This window comes from Triticum urartu, chromosome 4A (genome assembly GCF_056163025.1).
Source record: "Triticum urartu cultivar PI428250 chromosome 4A, HENAU_Tu73, whole genome shotgun sequence".
NCBI lineage: Eukaryota > Viridiplantae > Streptophyta > Magnoliopsida > Poales > Poaceae > Triticum > Triticum urartu.
Window position 1 is genome coordinate 39,391,227 of NC_141876.1, and position 14,236 is coordinate 39,405,462.

Here is a 14,236-nt window from a genome sequence, read left to right on the forward strand (position 1 = left end):
CCACATTCTTCATGTTGACGTCGTAGTCCTTGAGAGTTTGCTTCATCCATAGCAATTGGGCACAGCAAGAACCAGCGGCAATGTACTCAGCTTTAGCAGTAGATAGTGATATGCAGTTCTGTTCCTTCGAGGACCAACAGACCAATGATCGTCCGAGGAAATGACATGTACCAGATGTTGACTTGCGATCCACACGATCACCAGCATAGCCAGAGTCAGAATATCCAACAAGATCAAAAGCCGAGCCCTTGGGGTACCATAATCCAAGTGTTGGTGTGTGAGCTAGATATCGAAGAATATGCTTCACAGCCTTATGGTGTGATTCCTTCGGTGTAGCTTGAAATCGGGCACACATGCAAACACTAAGCATTATATCTGGCCTAGATGCACATAAGTACAATAAGGGACCTATCATGGAGCGGCATACCTTATGATCGAAGTCAATACCATTTTCATCAGTGCACAGATGGTCATTTGTGGGCATAGGAATTTTGACGCCTTTGCAATCTTGCATGCCGAATTTCCTCAGTACATGCTTGAGGTATTTCTCCTGAGATATGAATATGCCATTGCGTTGTTGACGAATTTGAAGACCTAAGAAGAATTTCAACTCTCCCATCCTAGAAATTTGATATTCTTCACTCATCATATAGGCAAATTCATCACTATAACGTTGGTCAGTATAGCCAAAGATAATATCATCAAGATATATTTGGCACACAAACAATTCACCATCATAAGATTTAGTGAAAAGAGTAGGGTCGAGTGAACCGGGTTTGAAGCCTTTCTTCATGAGGAGTTCCTTCAAGGTACCATACCAAGCCCGTGGGGCCTGCTTGAGGCCATAGAGGGCCTTGTTGAGTCTGAAGACTTTGTCAGGATTCTTTGGATCTTCAAAACCTGGGGGTTGAGCAACATATACTTCTTCCTCAAGCTTACCATTGAGGAATGCACTTTTCACATCCATTTGATATAAAGTGATATCATGATGGTTAGCATAAGCAAGTAATATGCGAATAGCCTCAAGTCTAGCAACAGGTGCAAAAGTTTCATCGAAATCAATTCCTTCCACCTGTGTGTAGCCTTGAGCTACAAGCCGTGCCTTATTCCTCACCACAAGGCCATTTTCATCTTGCTTGTTGCGGTAGATCCACTTTGTGCCGATGATATTGTGCTTGCGAGGATCTGGATGTTTGACCAGTTCCCAGACATTGTTGAGCTTGAACTGATGTAATTCTTCTTGCATGGCCTGAATCCACTCAGGCTCCAGAAATGCTTCATCTACCTTAGTGGGCTCTGTAATAGAGACAAAAGCATAGTGCCCACAAAAGTTAGACAAATGTGAAGCTTTTGAGCGTGTGAGAGGATCTGGCGCTTTGATGTCATTGATGATCTTTTCAACTTACACTTCTTTTGCAATGCGAGGATGAGCTGGTTGCCGTTGAAGAATTTGATCAGTGTTTTCTTCAGCACCATTTTCTTCAGCATTTTCTTCAGGTGCATTAGCTCGACGTTCTTCATGTTCTGGAATGAATTCTTAAGCAGATTCTTCAGTAGGAATGACATCCTCAGTAGCCTTGAACTTGATAGTTTCCTCAGGTGTTGGTTCATCTATCACAGTAGGTAGATGCTCTCTTTGCGAGCCATTAGTTTCATCGAACCGCACATCTACAGTTTCAACAACTTTGTGAAGAACGTTGTTGAAGACTCTGTAGGTATGCGAGTCCTTTCAGTAACCAAGCATAAAACCTGCATGTGCTTTCGGTGCAAATTTTGAGTTGTGATGAGGATCTCTAATCCAACATTTAGCACCGAAGACTTTGAAATAACTTACATTGGGTTTCTTATCAGTGAGGAGTTCATAGGCAGTCTTTTTGAAGAATTTGTGAAGATATACTCTGTTGATGATGTGGCATGCAGTATCAATTGCCTCAGTCCAGAAACGACGAGGCGTTTTGTATTCATCAAGCATAGTGCGAGCCATCTTAGCAAGAGTCATGTTCTTGCGCTGCACGACGCCATTCTGCTAAGGAGTGTAGGGAGCAGATAACTCATGAATAATACCAAGTTCATCAAGATAGTCATCGAGACCAGAATTCTTGAACTCAGTGCCATTGTCACTTCTGATGTGCTTGATCTTCACACCAAAGTTGGTTGAAGCCCTCGAGGAAAATCGTTTGAAGACTTCCTACACTTCATGTTTGTAAGTAACAAGGTGTACCCATGTATAGCGAGAATAATCATCAACAATAACAAAGCCATATTGAGATGCTTCATTTGAAATAGCAGAATAATGATTAGGACCAAAGAGATCCATGTGAAGCAATTCAAACGGGCAAGTGGTGGTCATGATAGTCTTTGCTAGATGCTTGACCTTCGTCATCTTCCCAGCTTCACAGGCTCCGCATAGGTGATCCTTGAGGAATTTGACATTCTCTATGCCAATGACATGCTTCTTCTTCGCAAGCGTGTGCAAATTCCTCATGCCTGCATGACCAAGTTGTCGATGCCAGAGCCAGCCTTCTGAAGCTTTTGCAAGTAAGCACACGGCTGGTTGTGGTCCTGTAGAGAAATCAACAATATACAGGTCTCCTCTCCTAAAGCCTTCGAAGACTTTGGAATTGTCAGCTTCCATAACCACAACACAACGGTACTTGCCAAAGACAACAACCATATCAAGATCACAAAGCATTGAGACAGACATAAGGTTGTATCCTAAGGACTCAACAAGCATGACCTTGTCCATGTGTCGATCCTTTGTAATCACAACCTTACCTAGACCCAATACCTGACTTTTTCCTTTGTCAGCAAAGATGATATGCTTCAGATGCGACAGAGATAATGGAGCATCCATCAATAGATTCTTGTCACCGGTCATGTGGTTTGTACATCCACTATCGAGGACCCACTCAATGGCTTTAGGTTGATCATCCTGCAGACGAATTAGTGCAGCTTACAAACTCATATACTTCATCAGTGAAGAATATGACATCAATTCATCAGATCAATTTCATCAAGTAAAAGAATTGATAAAGCAGTATGAGGACGTGAGAAATGAAAGTTCATTTCTTCATGATTAGCCTGCGTCCTATCAGGCATGCTCAGGTCTCCAGCAAATTCTTCAGACGATTATGTGCGTCTGGAGACCTGACCCTGCAGAAGAGATTAGTTCTTTTTCTTCACCACCCACATCTGAAGGGGTGGCAAAGAGTTCATCATTCTGTGAGCTCCATACGAGAAGGATGGCATAGAAGCCAGTCCATTTCGTTTCACATAAGTGGGGTTAGAATAAGAATAAGAGTAAGCAGAGAAATTCTTCGAGGACTTATGGACATAATGATTTGAAGAATAATGCACATATCCATAATCCTCATATCTTCCCTGTGAAACAGATGGGTTAGCACGATGATGTTCATATGAGGACTTTAATCCATATGAGGAATTTGGTCCATATGAAGAATTTGATATGGGATTCCTATTCTTCATAGGTGGCGTCATGATGACATTCACCTGAAGATTTTCAAGGCATCTTTTGGGAACCCAGATTTTCTTCACAGGGGAGCCGTTCCTGCAGTTAGTGCCAACATATCTAGCAAATACTTCACCATTCTGATTTTTGAACAGTTTATAGTTGGAGTCAATTGACTCATCATCAGAATGAGGAGTTTCACATGCAAAACCAGATAAGTTGGATGGATCAACTGGAGGTCCCTTTGCAGCAACCCATGTTGTTTTGGGGTACTGCTCCGGCTTCCAATATGTACCATCAGCATTGAGTTTCCTCTCAAAGGCGATACCCTCTTTCCTAGGGTTCCTATTGAGGATCTGCTTTTTAAGCACATCACAAAGAGCCTGATGCTCTTTGAGGCTTTTGTACATGCCTGTCGTGTACAATTCCTTTAGCCCTACATCGTCAGTGATACTAGCAATGTCCTCAGATGAGTAATTAGTGATAGCAAAGGCATGTGAAGAATTTGAAACATTAGCAGCATTTGAACATTCAGGTGAAGAATTAGCAGATTCACGTTCAATGCACTTCAAGCATGGAGGAACAAATTCACTACTAGGGAAAACCTTATACACAGAATGTTACCAGTAGCGCTGTACAAAATCAAACGCTACTGCTAATTAGTAGCAGCGCGCGTAAATAAACCGTGCTACTGCTATGACTTTTGCAGTAGCGCGTACTGGCGAAAAGCGCTACTGCTATGTTTGAACTGGGCGCACATGGCTAGCCCAACCTAGCAGTAGCGCGTATACTGGCCCAGCGCTACTGCTACGCTCCTTAGCTGTAGCACGCTTACGTGTAAGGCGCTGCTGCTAACGGAAATAAAATAAAGTGAAAAACAAGTAGAAAAGTAAATGAAAATGAAAGAAATAGAAAAAGGAAAAAAATAAAATGTAAAGAAAAATAAAAGAAAAACGGAAAAAAGGAGAAAGGAATAGCAGTAGCGGGTTTCAGTAAACGTGCTATAGCTAACATAGCTATAGCGTGTTTCCAGAAACTCGCTACCGTTACGTTTCACTTAAACAGTGGTCCCCCCCCCCCCCCCCCCGCCCCCCGGCCACCACTTCTTCCCCAAATCCCTCGCCCTCGCCGCCGTCTCCCCAATTCGTCGTCGCCCACTTCGTCGGCGTGGACGCCCGCAACCTCACCGTCTGCCCCCGAGGCCGCCGTCATCCTCACCGCCGCCGCCCGAGGCCGCCCTTAGCCTCACCGCCGCCGCCCGAGGCCGCCCTCGATGTCATCGTCGGCGCCCTCCACCTCACCGCCGCCCAAGCCCGCCCAGGACCGTCGTTGCCCGTGCCCGAGCCCGCCCTCTCTCCCCTCTCTGTAAGTCCCCCACCCCTCCCCCCACTCATCTCTCTCTGCATTTTAGAGAAAAAATTAGTAGAGCAAACTTAGTAGAGCAAAAGTTAGTTAGGGAAGTAGGGTTTAATTAGTGTAGATGCTGCTTGTATAGTATATAGTGATACTAGTAGATGTTAATTAGGTTAGGGCAATAGTGGTACTAGTAGATGTTTATTAGATGTTTTTCAGTTAGGGCACTAGAGTTTTGCTAGGTTAATTAGGTTAGTAGTGCTGCTAGTACTAGTGGTACAGTAGGTTAATTAGGTGATGTTAAATGAATAACCTAAATGAATGAAATTAGTAGTAAACAGACTTTTTTTCCTTTCATCATTATAGAGCACTAAAGTTAACTGAATTTTGTTCTATTAGTAGTTAAATGAATTTTCTTCTACACTTTGTTTTTGAATTAGCTTGCGAAATTTGGACATGTGGTTGCTCGTGTATATTTGGACACTGTTTCTAGGGAATGATGCTTAGTGGCCTATGTTTTGCCGGAATGTTGATTCATTTCTTTTCCGGCAAATTTCAGGTTCTCAATTTGTCCACTTTTTAGCAAAGGTCATGCTGAAATTTTCCGTGAATTTCGGCATGACTTGTGCTACAAACTAGGACATATCGAGTGCCCGTGATTTGCCGCACCAGGAAGGAGTCAACATTCCTGCAAAACAATAGGCCTTTTTTATGTCATTATTCATTTTATTAGGTCTAGAATTAATTGACTAGATTTAATCATAGGAAACATGGCTAGCAACGATGAAGGACAGGGTTCTGGTGATTGCGACGACGCCTACCGGGCGGCAGACAAATTTTTTAGCCCTACCGACAATCAACCGATGTTATTGCTGGGCCCACCAGTGGCATCGGGGACTGAGACCGACACGCAGACCGGTGCTGAGACTGAGACCGACGCTCAGACTCAGATCGGCATCGAGACCGCCGCTGAGACTGAGACCGGCGCTGCCTCGGGGAGCGGAGCCGGTGTAGAACCGAAAGCAAAGAGCCAACGGGTTCCTAACAAACTTACGACTACTAGAGTGGTGGTCACGAAGGTAGACGACGGCAATTTTGAGCCAACAGCGCCCGAGGAAGCGCGTCGATGCTACGGCAATCAAATAGGCCGCATCGAATGGACAACCGCCACCATCAACGATGAGAAACTACAGAAGATAGAAAATATGAGGAGCTCCCTCCTAAAGAAGTTTCACCAGATATTCTTGTTCTCGGGCCGGAATGAGAAGGATTATAAAGATCCAGATGAGGACCCGGCAATGAAGAAGATAAACAAACACGCCATGACCAAGTTTAGCGACGCGTTGGCCGCCTGAAAAATCGAGTGAAAGCAAGGATCGTCGACAAGAAGGAACCCTACTCCGAGATTGTAAAGGATAATCCGACAATCGCGGAAGAGCAGTTTCAAATATTCAAGGAGGCTTGCGAGGCCGAAGATGCCAAAAAAAGTCTAAGTACATGAAGGGGCTTCAAGAGAGGAACTTTGGGAGCCACCACCTCGGAAGCCGTGGTTATGGCGGAAAGAGGTCCAAGGAGGACGCGGAAGCCGCGAGTCTGGGCATCGCAGACCCCTTGGCGGAGTTCACCGTCCAGCAGGAGCGTGACGTCCTTAGGGCCCGGCACCGTTGGGACCAGTGAAAAAGGTTTATGAGACAACACCGGTCATTACAGAGTTCATAAGACTGCTGGTAATTTTAGTTTCTGATCAATTCGACTGCACACGTTAGTCATATTTGTAAACGATCGTTGTGCCTTCTGCAAAGAGAGCAGCACAGGATTGCGGCCAAAAGCGACTCGCTGTCTGAGGCATTGGCGAGGCCCAAGTGGGACACTCCATTCAACCGGGCGTTGAACATATTAAAACGACAACCGGTGGATACTCGACCGTCGTATGGACGCGTGCACGGTGTCGGAGACGACGCCATGCGGAAGAAGTACTACCGTGAGACCACGGAGGAGAGAAAGGAAAGACGGAGGTTAAATGAAGAAAACATCGAGAAGAGGGTTGAGATTGTGGTTGAGAAGAAATCAACTCAGACAGTCGCAACAGCGGTAGCTGCCGCGAAACAGGTGGCTGTAGATATTTCTACTACCTTGGTTCCGGTCGATTTCAATTGGACCAGGCAAAATCCAGAAAAAAATGCAGCGGACTTTCCCCTTGCTGACTTCTTGGCGGGGAGCAGCTCGACTAGCGTTGCACCAGCACCTCCAGCTGCACCTGCTCTCGCACCGGCTCCCGCACCGGACGTGCTAGGCGGTGCTTCGTCTTTGGCTGACCTCGACGCCCTCACGGTATCTGTCACACCGGCCCCCTTCAATATAAATGTATAATCTCCCGTTTTCGTTGCCTTTCGGATGTCTCACGTCGCAGACTTTTCTTTGCAGGCCGACGAAACCCCGTGCACCATATTGTACACCATCGGCGACCAGAAGGTGGACGTGGGGAAGGCGACGATAATGGAGCCGAAGGAACCATTATTCCACAGCCGGCCGATCCCCCCAAACGTCTTCAAGGTTTCCGTGGCCAGTGTCAAACTGGGCCACGAGAATTTGCCTCCTCCAGTACTACTGGGGGATGACGACGAGACACCGCGGCGGCTTGGTGATTGTTGCAATGCTGGGTGGGTCCTGTTGTGGCCAAAGAGTCTGCTTCATCTGGAGGCGGCCGGGAGCACACCCACGAGCACGCAGCCTCAGCAAGGTATGAACATCAACACCCCACCTACCCAATTAGCGTCGGGTGTCGGGTTGGGTGATAGCGGACGGGGTAAGGAGGAGGCTCCATTAGTCGCTGATGACGTCGCCATGGATGAGGATGAGGATGACGATGGCGCTGCTGAACAGTATGTCTATACTGGCACCTCCTCAGGGTTTGAGCGTCATGAGTCGGTGCCTGAATTGCTGTCTCAACATATTATGGACGACCTTCCAATAGTAAAGAAGTTTAGGAAGAGAGCGAGGAAAGGCAAAAGGCTGTTTCTATGATCCAGCCGCCTCAGCAGCCTCGGCTTCAGGACCGTATAGATATCCCCGATGCAGATAAATGGCATATCCCCGGTCAACCAATCCTACCTGCAACAGCGCTACGGGCCAGATTCGGCGATCTAAAGAGACTTCATGACAATGTGCTGCGGGTAGAGAAAGACCTCATCGCCTCGAAAGATCCAGGATACCCACTCTACGTGGTTAACATTCCGCGGCAAATGTCGTACATCGACAGCTTCCCCGTGGATAAGTTCTTCCTCCGATTCGATTACATATTCGACATGTTTCACGTGAAGAAGCTGGATTTTACGTTTGTCCGCCTTTATGCCTTGCACATGAACTACATCATTGGGGTTGAGCAGATATCTCATATCTATGTCGCTGACCCATACTACATGCACGAGGGCTTCTTGGGAGTCTACGCAAATCACCGTGAATACGTGAGGGATTACATCGTCAGTTTCATGCTCGCCAATAAGGACAAGGGGGCGATTCTCGTGCCTTATCATCCCGTGTAAGTCATCCACGCTGCTATCCTTCGTCCTTCGATTTCAATCATTCATTTGCACGGTGGAGGCTAATTAATTTGAGGACTTATTTTGCGCAGCGGCGGGCGCGCCGTCCTCATCATCCTCTACCCCCGATTCTCCCATGCTCCTTACTTGGACTCGTTGAAGAACATTCACAAAAAGGATTACACCCACATCAAGGATGTTCTCGACGGTGCTATGTATTACTACCAATCAATGGGTGCAGAGGTCAGGGACAAGAAGATAAGGAGCGGCAGGGTCGCCTTCGGCCATAAGACCGACTTCTGCTGCTCCAGCAACCGAACGATTCTCTTAATGATGGATTCTATGTCCTACACCACATGCTGGAGTACAGATGGGATCACCAGAACCTTCGCATGGCACCTTCTTCCGGTGATGCCCATATTCTGCAATGGGCAAAGGACATAGGAGATATCGAGGATCATCGACTTCGAGCTGAGTTCTATAACATCCAGCGCGAACTTGCCCAAATCATCATGAAGGAGGTCGTCAGAAAAACAGGGATGTTCTACGGAGAATGACGAATGTCGCGGGAAGACGTCCGAACATGGATAGCCTCTCAGCGTCTCGACCTGAAGCCTTTCACTAGGCTCGGGGACTATCTCCCTGACTTGGATGGATGGAATGACATGTTGGAGTGATTGTCGATATATGACAATGTGTCCGTTTAGTCCATACTTTCTGTATGACAAAACTTTGAGTTATGCACGGTGAAACTTTATTTGTGATGTAATTAGACCGTCCTCCTCCTCGACTAGCGAAAATCACTCTAGTTAGGGCATTTTGGGGTACGATGAACTTTGTTATTTATGCTTATGATATGTTGTTTCTATTTTTGCCAAGTCTGTCTCTTTCTGTTGCTCAACTATATATGTTGCATATCATCGACTCATGTGATGATGCAGGTGCATAGATCATAGATGGCGAAGCAGTGCTACGCCAGGAGTATATATACGACAAGTGGCCGGAGTGTCAGGCCGCCCAGGTGTACCGGTTTCCGGTTTCCGAGCGACAGGCAGTAGTTAGTTTAGGTTCACGCTAATGCGAGAGGGATACGAACTCATGTTCTCAAAGTGATAGCTCTTCTCATGTATATCATTGTTTAGATGGATGATGATGTATTTGCAAGTAATCCAGACTTGTATCGCTATTTTCGAGATAATGACGAGAGACCACTTTGTGTTGGATGATGATTATGATGATGACATGATTTGATGAGACTAATTGTATGTATATGCTATGATTACATTTGTATGTGTATGATATGCTAAAGATTATTGTATAAATCCTATTCAAATACAAAACAAATATGCAGGAAAAAAAACTAATAAATAAACTAGTAGTAGCAAGGGAGGAAATTTAGCAGTAGCGCCTCCTTACCAGTAGCGCGTCCCAGCAAATAGCGCTGCAGATAATATCAGTAGCGCCCTTTCCCAAAGAACGCTACAACTATTCATGTATAGCAGTAGCGTGGGACAACAGGCGCTACTGCTATACGTTAGTTGTAGCGCCTTATTAGTAGCGTGGGCACCCGCTATACTGAGAGGCCCAAAACCCTCACTGCTGCTAGGCTTTTCCCTAGTAGTGATTCTTCCTGAGATGCGCTGATTTGTTGAGCAAGTAATGAATCACGCTCCTTCTGAAGATCTTCATAACTCACTCTTAGCTTCTCAAGGTCTTGCTTTCTTTGAAGAAATTCATAAGAAATCTTCTCATGGTCAGATAAGAGAGTGTTATGTTGATCTTGAAGGGTGTCATACTTAGTATGAAGTCTCTGAATACTTTCGGCCAAAGCTTTTGACTGATCCATTTCTTCACCCAACATATCATCGCTCTTGTTTAGCATATAGTTAACTTTTTCCAAAGCTCTTTGTTGTTTAGTGGCAAGGGAAGCAAGTTTGACATAGGTGGTCCAAATTCATCACCAGATTCATCATCACTAGACTCGGATAGGTAGCATTCAGTTACCTCAGCATCTTTTGCCATAAGGCATGATGCAGAAGATGATGATTCTGGTTCAAATGTCATCGTTTTGAGAGATTCCTTGAAGTCCTCAAACCAAGGCTCATGACAGGTTCGATGACCTTCATAGACCTCAAAGAGACGGTCCCAGATGAGCTTCGCATGATCAAGATGCATGATATTACTGAACTGATTTTGTGACAGACTGGAGCAGATGACATCCTTCGCCATGAGGTTTAGAAGAGTGTACTTGCGAATGTCATCAGCTTCCGCCATCTTGCACAGATAGGTCAGACCAATCTCAGTGACGGTCCACAGCTCGCTGTTCGTCGCCATGAGGCGTTTCTTCATCATGGCCTTCCACTTGGGATACTCGTGACCGTCAAAGATGGGGCATGTCACTTTCGTCATACCTGCGGTCGACATAACTAAAAGTCCAGGCGGTTAAACCAAAATCACACAGAACAAGGGAGTACCTTGCTCTGATACCAATTGAAAGTGGGTTATATCGACTAGAGGGGGGTGAATAGGCGATTTTAATGACATTCTTCACTGAGGAATTTGCCGGTGAGGAAATTCCTTAGCGAAGAACTACTAGCAGCAGAATAAGTACTCAAAAGTAAACATAACAGAATACAAGCATAGTCATCATGATGAAATGAAGACAGGCACAGAGTACAGGAAGCGTAATCACAGGATAACACAGGATGAAGACAAACAGACTAAAGAAATTGAACTGAGGAAATTGAGAAAGTCTTCAGTCAAAATCTTCAAACACAGATATGAACAAACACACAACACAGTTATGAGGAAATGAAAGAGTTGAGGAAATAGAACCAGTAAGCTTGGTGAAGACAATGGTTTGGTAGACCAGTTCCAACTGTTGTCTCAGTTGTATGTCTGGTTGGAGCGGCTGAGTATTAAAACCCGAGGACACACAGTCCCTGACACCCAGTCCTAAACACGCAGCTCAGGACACCCAGTCCTCACCGTATTCTCCTTGAACTAGGGTCACACAGATCTCGTCCAATCACTCGTGGTAAGTCTTCAGGCGACTTCCAAACCTTCACAAACGTGGTCACTCAGCGATCCACAATTCCTCTTGGATGCTCTAGACCATGATGCCTAACCGTCTGGAAGAAGCACAGTCTTCAAAGGTAACAAGCGTCGGATCCACGCAAGATCAATCTCTTCAGTGATGCTCAATTACTTGGGGTTTGTAGGTGTTTGGGTTTTGGGTTTTTGGTTTTTCCTCACTTGATGATTTTCGCTCAAAGTCCTCAGAGGATGGGTTGCTCTCAAATGACAAGTGTCAGTTTCTCTCAGAGCAGCCAACCAGCTAGTGGTTGTAGGGGGCGGCTATTTATAGCCTAGGGAGCAGCCCAACAAGATAAGACATAAATGCCCTTCAATGATATGACCGTTAGGTGGATAGATATTTTGGGACAGGTGGCGCATAGCACAGCAACGGTCGGAATTTTGAGTAGTAAAATCCTCAGGGCTATCATGTTCCTCACTGTGTAGGCAATCCGCACTGGTGAATTCCTAACTCCTCAGTCAGGACAAATTCCTCAGAGACCAGAAGAACTTCGTCTCTGTCACTGAAGAAATTGACTGAACTGTATGAGATTTCCAATAGCTTCACTCGAAGGGATTGGTATGTGTAGGATTTTGAGTTGAGCATCACATGGAAATTTTTCCTTAGTATTTCCTCGACCCCCTTTAACAGTATGGTGTTTCCTATGACTCAAGAAAGAGAAAAAACAAAACTATGAAAACGAAAGTCTTCAAGCATCATATTCCTCGCATAAATATCAACTCTTCACGGACACACCAATTTCTTCACTTTCAAAGTCTTCGTGAAAGTCTTCAGAAATACCAAAATCTTCAGTCGAAGATATTCATTTTTAGGGGTCGACTTTTCCTGTAAATATCAAACTCCTCATAGACTTATAGACCTGTGTACACTCACAAACGCATTATTCCCTTAACCTATAAGTCTTCAATACACCAAAATCACTAAGGAGCACTAGATGCACTTACACTCCACATAAGAAAATTTATTCTCATCTATAGTAGCGGGAGCAAACTCAACAAAATAACTATCATGAGAGTGAAAATTACAATCATGATGAAAAGTTTCATGGATATCGTTATTCTTTATAGCATACATGTCATCACCATAATCATCATAGATAGCAACTTTGTTATCATAGTCAATTGAAGCGTCATCCAAAATGGTGGATTCATCACTAAATAAAGTCATGACCTCTCCAAATCAATTTTCATCATTATAATCATCATAAATAGGAGGCATGCAATCGTTATAAAAAATTTGCACATCAAATCTTGGGGGACTAAAATTATCATCTTCATCAAATATGGCATCCCCAAGCTTATGGCTTTGCATATCATTAGCATCATGGATATTCAAAGAATTCATACTAACAACATTGCAATCATGCTCATCATTTGAATATTTTGTGCCAAACATTTTATTGACTTCTTCTTCTAACAATTCAGCACAATTTTCTTTTCCATCATTTTCACGAAAGATATTATAAAGATGATCAATAATATGATGCAACCCTAATTCCATTTTTTAGTTTTCTTTTATAAACCAAACTAGTGATAAAACAAGAAACTGAAAGATTCGATTACAAGATCTAAAGATCTACCTTCATGCACTCACCTCCCGGGCAACGGTGACAGAAAAGAGCTTGATGTCTACTACGCAACTTTATTCTTGTAGACTCGTGTTGGGCCTCCAAGCGCAGAGTTCTGTAGGACAATAGCAATTTCCCCTCAAGTGGGTGACCTAGGGTTTATCAATCCGTGGAAGGCGTAGGATGAAGATGGTCTCTCTCAAACAGCCCTGCAACCAAATACAAGAAATCTCTTGTGTCCCCAACACACCTCATACAATGGCAACTTGTATAGGTGCACTAGTTCAGCGAAGAGATGGTGATAAAAGTGTAATATGGATGGTAGAAATATATTTTTATAATCTGAATAAATAAAAACAGAAAGATAGAAAATAGTAAACGGGCGCAAAAACGGTATTGCAATGCTTGAAACTGAGGCCTAGGGTTCGTACTCTCGCTAGTGCAATCTCTTGACAATGCTAATATAATTGGATCAAATAACCATCCCTCAAAGTGCAACAAAGAATCACTCCAAAGTTCCTATCTAGCGGAGAACACAAGAAGAAATTGTTTGTAGGGTACGAAACCACCTCGAAGCTATTCTTTCTGATCGATCTATCCAAGAGTTCATACTAAAATAATACCAAATAATTTCAGATTCATAATGCTCAATCCAACACAAAAAACCTCAAAGAGTGCCCCAAGATTTCTACCGGAGGAACAAAAGACGAGAACGTGCATCAACCCCTATGCATAGATTAGCCCAATGTCACCGCGGGAATCGGCGAGTTGAGTGCTAAAACACATATCAAGTGAATTAATATAATAGCCCACTGTCACCACGAGTATTCATTTGCAAGACATATATCAAGTTCTCTCAAATCCATAAAAGTATTCAATCTGATAAAATGAAATGTCAAAGGGAAAACTCAATTCATCACAAGATAGAGAGGGGGAAACACATATGATCCGACTATATTAACAAAGCCCGCGATACATCAAGATCCCGACATCTTAAGAACACGAGAGGTAGAGAGATTAAACACATAGCTACTGGTACAAACCCTCTGCCCCAAGGGTGGACTACTCCCTCCTCATCGTGGTGGCCGCCGAGATGGTGAAGATGGCCACCGGTGATGATTTCCCCCTCCGATAGAGTGCCAAAACAGGGTCTAGATTGATTTTCGGTGGCTACAGAGCCATGCGGCGACGGAACTTCTGATCTAAGTTAA